Source organism: Arachis hypogaea, chromosome 3 (assembly GCF_003086295.3).
Source record: "Arachis hypogaea cultivar Tifrunner chromosome 3, arahy.Tifrunner.gnm2.J5K5, whole genome shotgun sequence".
NCBI classification, from domain to species: Eukaryota; Viridiplantae; Streptophyta; class Magnoliopsida; order Fabales; family Fabaceae; genus Arachis; species Arachis hypogaea.
This window is the reverse complement of record NC_092038.1, coordinates 103,075,035-103,081,994: the sequence shown is the minus strand read 5'-3', so window position 1 is coordinate 103,081,994 and position 6,960 is coordinate 103,075,035. Positions and strand designations below refer to the sequence as shown.

At 37.8% G+C, this 6,960-nt stretch overlaps 1 non-coding gene across 1 annotated transcript; it reads right to left on the bottom strand.

Annotated features, from left to right (window-relative positions):
* Positions 1 to 2,529: 2,529 nt before the first annotated feature.
* On the bottom strand, positions 2,530 to 2,637 carry LOC112793654 (small nucleolar RNA R71). The gene has a single exon (XR_003198356.1). It is a non-coding gene; the product is annotated as a small nucleolar RNA R71 (small nucleolar RNA).
* Positions 2,638 to 6,960: the final 4,323 nt, after the last annotated feature.

The following is a 6,960-nucleotide window of genomic DNA, read 5'->3' as shown; positions in this document are numbered from 1 at the left end:
CGAGCTTCAAACTCGCGACTGTAGGGCGTAGTGACAGACGCAAAAGGATAGTAAATCCTATTCCTACACGATCGAGAACCAACAGCTGATTAGCCATGCGGGAAACCGTAGATGACCTTTTTCACTAAGAGGATGGGAGGTAGCCATTGACGCCGGTGAAACCCTACATACAGCTTGCTATGGGAAGGAGTATGAAGGATTAGATGAAGGCAGTAGGAAAGTAGAGATTTAAAAGGAGCAAAGCATCTCCATACACTTATCTGAAATTCTCACCAATGAATTACATAAGTATCTCTATCTTTACTTTATATTTTATTTATCTTTTAATTATGAAGACTATAACCCATTTGAGTCCGCCTGACTGAGATTTACAAGGTGACCATAGCTTGCTTCAAGCCGACAATCTCCGTGGGATTGACCCTTACTCACGTAAGGTATTACTTGGATGACCCAGTGTACTTGCTGGTTAGTTGTGCGGAGTTGTAACGAAGTGTGATTCACGTTTGAGAGCACCAATTCTATTGGCGCCATTGTGATTATCACAATTTTGTGCACCAAGTTTTTGGCGCCGTTGCCGGGGATTGTTCGAGTTTGGACAACTGACGGTTCATCTTGTTGCTCAGATTAGGTAATTTTCCTTTATTTTATTTTCAAAAAGTTTTCAAAAAATCTTTCAAAATTTTCTTCTTTTTTTCATTTTTCCAAATATAATTTTCGAAAAATCCAAAAAAATTTCATAAAATCATAAAAACTCAAAAATATTTCATGGTTCTTGTTTGAATCTACGGCCAAATTTTAAGTTTGGTGTCAATTGCATGATTTTAATTGTCTTGCAATTTTCGAAACACATACATTGTGTTCTTGATGATCTTCAAGTCGTTCTTGATGAATTGCCTTGTTTGATCTGATTTGCATTGCATAATGTTCTACACATGCATTCTTGCATTCATATGGCCCAAACATGAGAAAGTTCTACGTTTGGTGTCCTCCAAGTTTTCTTCTATGGAAAACTATGTTCTTGATGTTCATCTTGATCTTCATGATTGTTCTTGGTATTCATCTTAACGTTCATAATGTTCTTGCATATATCTTGTGTTTTGGTCCAAGAATTATATGTTTTGACTCATTTTGCTGTTTTTCAAAATTGAAAACATATCTTCTTGAATAAAGGATATAGCAAAATGAAGATCCAAGAACATAAAGCAGAGGATTTACAGAGAAAAACCTGGGTGTTCAAAACGTCCAGTGAAAAAGGAAAACTGGCGTTTAAACGCCAGCCAGGGTACCTGGTTGGGCATTTAAACGCCCAGTAAGGAAGGAAAACTAGCATTTAAACGCTAGCCAGGGTACCTGACTGGACGTTTAAATGCCCAAACCATGCAGCAATTGGGCGTTAAATGCCCAAAACATGCAGCGCCTGGGCGTTTCATGCCAGGATGACACAAGGAGAGGAATTTTGTTTTCAAATCAAACCTTTTTCAAATCTTCATATTTTTTTTTCAAAATCAAATTTTTTCAAATCAAATATTTTCAATCATATCTTTTTCAAAAAAAAGATAAAATCTTTTTAATTTCCTTTTTAAATCTTTTTCAAAAAAAATTTCAATCATATCTTTTCAAACATATCTTTTTCAAATCATAACTTTTTCAAAATCAATTTCAAAATATTTTCTAACTTCTTATCTTTTCAAAATTGATTTTCAAATCTTTTTCAACTGAATAATTGACTTTTTGTCTGTTTTATTATTTCTTATCTTTTTCAAAACCACAACCAATTTTTCAAAAATTTATTTTAAATCTTATTCTTTTTATTTTCGAAAATTCTTTCCCCCCCTCTCTCATCTTTTTCTATTTGAACACTAACATTCTTCCTCCATTGTCAATTCGAACTCCATCCTTCTATTCTTGTTTTCCTCTGACACCTCAAGGAATATCTATACTGTGACATAGAGGATTCCATATTTTCTTTGTTTTCGTCTCTTTCATATGAGCAGGAACAAAGATAAAGGCATACTTGTTGAAGCTGATCCTGAACCTGAAAGGACTCTGAAGAGGAAGCTAAGAGTAGCTAAAGCACAAAACTCTGAAGAGGACCTCACTAAAATTTTTGAAAAGGAAGCAGCAAAAGAAACAATTATGGCCGAACCAAACAACAATGCAAAGAAGATGCTTGGTGATTTTACTACACCAACTTCCAACTTTTATGGAAGAAGCATCTCAATCCCTGCCATAGGAGCAAATAATTTTGAGCTAAAGCCTCAATTAGTTTTTCTACTGCAACAGAACTGCAAGTTTCATGGACTTCCATCAGAAGACCCTTATCAGTTCTTAACTGAGTTCTTGTAGATCTGTGATACTGTTAAGTCCAATGGAGTTGATCCTGAAGTCTACAAGCTTATGCTTTTCCCTTTTGCTGTAAGAGACAGAGCTAGAACATGGTTGGACTCACAATCTAGAGATAGCCTGGACTCTTGGGATAAGCTAGTAACGACTTTCTTAGCCAAGTTCTTTCCTCCTCAAAAGCTGAGCAAGCTTAGAGTGGATGTTCAAACCTTCAGACAGAAAGAAGGTGAATCCCTCTATGAAGCTTGGGAAAGATACAAGCAGCTGACCAAAAAGTGTCCTTTTGATATGCTTTCAGAATGGACCACATTAGATATATTCTATGATGGTGTGTCTAAATTTTCCAAGATATCACTGGACCACTCTGCAGGTGGATCCATTCACCTAAAGAAAATGCCTGCAGAAGCTTAGGAACTTATTGAAATGGTTGCAAATAACCAGTTCATGTATACTTCTGAGAGGAGTCCTGTGAGTAATGGGATGCCTCAAAAGAGAGGAGTTCTTGAAATTGATGCTCTAAATGCCATACTGGCTCAGAACAAAATATTGACCTAACAAGTCAATATGATCTCTTAGAGTCTGAATGGATTTCAAAATGCATCCAACAGTACTAAAGAAGTATCTTCTGAAGAAGAAGCTTATGATCCTAGGAACCATGCAATGGCAGAGGTGAATTACATGGGTGAAGCCTTTGGCAATACCTATAATCCTTCATGGAAAAATCATCCAAATTTTTCATGGAATGATCAACAGAAGCAAGGCTTCAATAATAACAATGGTGGAAGAAATAGGTTTAGCAATAGCAAACCTTTCCCATCATCATCTCAGCAACAGATAGAGCATTCTAAGCAAAATCCTTCTAGCTTAGCAAACATAATCTCTGATCTATCTAAGGCTACTCTTAGTTTCATACTGAAACAAGATCTTCCTTTAGAAATTTAGAGGCACAAGTGGGCCACCTGAGTAAAAGGGTTACTGAAACTCCTCCTAGCACTCTCCCAAGCAATACAGAAGAGAATCCCAAAGGAGAATGCAAGGCCATGGATATAATCAACATAGTCGAAACCTTAGGGAAGGAAGATGACGAAAATCCCAATGAGGAAGACCTCAAGGAACGTCCACCATTCAGTAAGGAGTGCCCTAATGAGGAACCAAAGGGATCTGAGGTTCATACAGAGACCATAGCGATTCCCTTGGACCTCCTTTTACCATTCATGATCTCTGATGACTATTCATCTTCTGAAGAAGATGAAGACATTGTTGAAGGACAAGTTGCCCGATATTTAGGAGCAATCATGAAGCTGAATGCCAAGCTATTTGGTAATGAGACTTGGGAGGAAGAGCCTCCCTTGCTCACCAATGAACTGAATACATTGGTTCAGCAAAATTTACCTCAAAAGAAACAGGATCCTGGTAAATTCTTAATACCCCGTACCATAAGCACCATGACATTTGAAAAAGCTCTGTGTGACCTAGGGTCAGGGATAAACATGATGCCCCTCTATGTAATGGAGAGACTGGGAATCTATGAGGTACAGGCTGCCAAATTCTCATTGGAGATGGCAGTTAAATCTATGAAAAAGGCTTATGGACTAGTAGAGGACGTGCTAGTGAAGGTTGAAGGCCTTTACTTCCCTGCTGATTTCATAATCCTAGACACTAGGAGGGATGAGGATGAATCCATCATCCTTGGAAGACCCTTCCTAACCACAGCAAGAGCTGTGATTGATGTTGACAGAGGAGAGTTGATCCTTCACGTGAATGAAGAATTCCTTGTCGTAAAGACTCAAGATTCTCCATCTGTAACCATGGAGAGTAAGCATGAAGAGCTTCTCCCAATACAGAGTCAAACAGAGCCCCCACATTTAAACTCTAAGTTTGGTGTTGGGAGGCCACAGCCAAACTCTAAGTATGGTGTTGAGAGATTGGTGCACGAAAATTACACTCACACTATGTAATTCCGCACAACTAACCAGCAACTGTACTGGGTCGTCCAAGTAATACCTTACGTGAGTAAGGGTCGATCCGACGGAGATTGTTGGCTTGAAGCAAGCTATGGTTATCTTATTATTCTTAGTCGGGATATCAATAGGGTTCTTTAGTTTCAATTGTAAAAAGTGAAAGAGCATGAAATGAGTAATTGTTACGCAGTAATGGAGAATGTGTTGGAGTTTTGGAGATGCTTTGTCTTCTGAATCTCTGACTTTCCTACTGTCATCTTCTTCACGCACGCAAGGTTCCTTCTATGGCAAGTTGTGTGTTGGTGGATCACCGTTGTCAATGGCTACCATCCGTCCTCTCAGTGAAAATGGTCCAAATGCGCTGTCACCGCACGGCTAATCATCTGTCAGTTCTCGATCTTGTCGGAATAAGATCCATTGATCCTTTTGCGTCTGTCACTATGCCCAACACTCGCGAGTTTGAAGCTCATCACTGTTATCCAATCCCTGAATCCTACTCGGAATATCACAGTCAAGGTTTAGACTTTCCGGATTCTCAAGGATGCTGCAAATGGATTCTAGCTTATACCACGAAGACTCTGATTAAGGAATCTAAGATATACTCATTAAATCTAATATAGAACGGAGGTGGTTGTCAGGCACGTGTTCATAGGTTGAGAATGGTGATGAGTGTCACGGATCATCACCTTCTTCATATTGAAGTGCGAATGAACATCTTAGATAGAAACAAGCGTGTTTGAATAGAAAATAGAAATAATTGCATTAATTTATCGAGACACTCCAGAGCTCCTCACCCCCAACAATGGAGTTTAGAGAATCATGCCGTCAAAGAATACAAAGTTCAGATCTAAAATGTCATGAGGTCCAGAATAAATCTCTAAAAGTTGTTTAACTACTAAACTAGTAACCTAGGTTTACAGAAAATGAGTAAACTAAGATAGATAGTGCAGAAATCCACTTCTGGGGCCCACTTGGTGTGTGTTGGGGCTGAGACTTAAGCTTCTCACGTGCCTGGGCTGTTTCTGAAGTTAAACATCAGGTTGTAACCTATTTCTGGCGTTTAACTCCAACTTGCAACCTGTTTCTGGCGTTCAACGCCAGAATGCAACATGGAACTGGCGTTAAATGCCAGTTTACGTCATTTATCTTCGAGCAAAGTATGTACTATTATATATTGCTGGAAAGCCCTGGATGTCTACTTTCCAACCCAATTGAGAGCGCGCCAATGGGACTCTTGTAGCTCCAAAAAATCAATTCTGAGTGCAGGGAGGTCAAAATCCAACAGCATCAGCAGTCCTTTTTTAGCCTGAATCAGATTTTTGCTTAGCTCCCTCAATTTCAGCCAGAAAATACCTGAAACCACCGAAAAACTCACAAACTCATAGTAAAGTCCAGAAATATGAATTTTGCCTAAAAACTAATAAAAATATACTAAAAACTAACTAAAACATACTTAAAACTACATGAAATCACAACACCAAACTTAAACTGTTGCTTGTCCCCAAGTAACTAGATAAATAAAATAGGATAAAAAGAAATTAAGAAGCAATAATATCTCAAAGTTTCAAGTGAAGCTCAGATTCTAATTAGATGGGCGGGGCTAGTAGCTTTTTGCTTCTGAATAGTTTTGGCATCTCACTTTATCCTTTGAAATTCAGAATGATTGGCATCCATAGGAACTCAGAATTTAGATAGTATTATTGATTCTCCTAGTTTAGTATGCTGATTCTTTAACACAACTATTTTATGAGTCTTGGTCGTGGCCCTAAGCAATTTGTTTTCTAGTATTACCACCGGATACATAAATGCCACAAACACATAACTGGGTGAACCTTTTCAGATTGTGACTTAGCTTTGCTAAAGTCCCCAATTAGAAGTGTCCAGAGTTCTTAAGCACACTCTTTTGCTTTGGATCACGACTTTAACCACTCAGTCTCAAGCTTTTCACTTGGACCTGCATGCCACAAGCACATGGTTAGGGACAGCTTGATTTAGCCGCTTAGGCCTGGATTTATTTCCTTGGGCCCTCCTATCCATTGATGCTCAAAGCCTTGGATCCTTTTCACCCTTGCCTTTTGGTTTAAAGGGCTATTGGCTTTTTCTACTGCTCCTTCTCTTCTCTTTTTTTTCTTTTTTTCACTGTTTTTTCTTGCTTTAAGAATCAATTTCATGATTTTTTAGATCAACAATAATATTTCTCTTATTCATCATTCTTTCAAGAGCCAACAATTTTAACATTCATAAAATTCAATATAAAAAATATGCACTGTTCAGGCAATCATTCAGAAGACAAAAAGTATTGTCACCACATATAAATAATTAGAATTTTCCTTATTAAAAACTCAAAAAAATATTGCCTCCTTATTCTAAAATATGCTATTTTATTTATGTTTGATGATGATGAGAAAAATAAATTATAGCTTAATTGGAGATAAAATCAAAATAGATATACTAATTACTACTACTCATATATAACTTCTAACGTAAATTCCTAATAAGAACAATTATCACAGAGTTAAGGCTAAGATTAGGACTCAACAACCTTTATTTTGGGAGGTGGATGCTCCCTTAGTCTGTGGAGTGCATGGTCCTTCAAGAGACAGCTTCTGACGCTTCAGTTCCACCAGTTCACACCTTTGCTCTTCTTGTTCCCCAA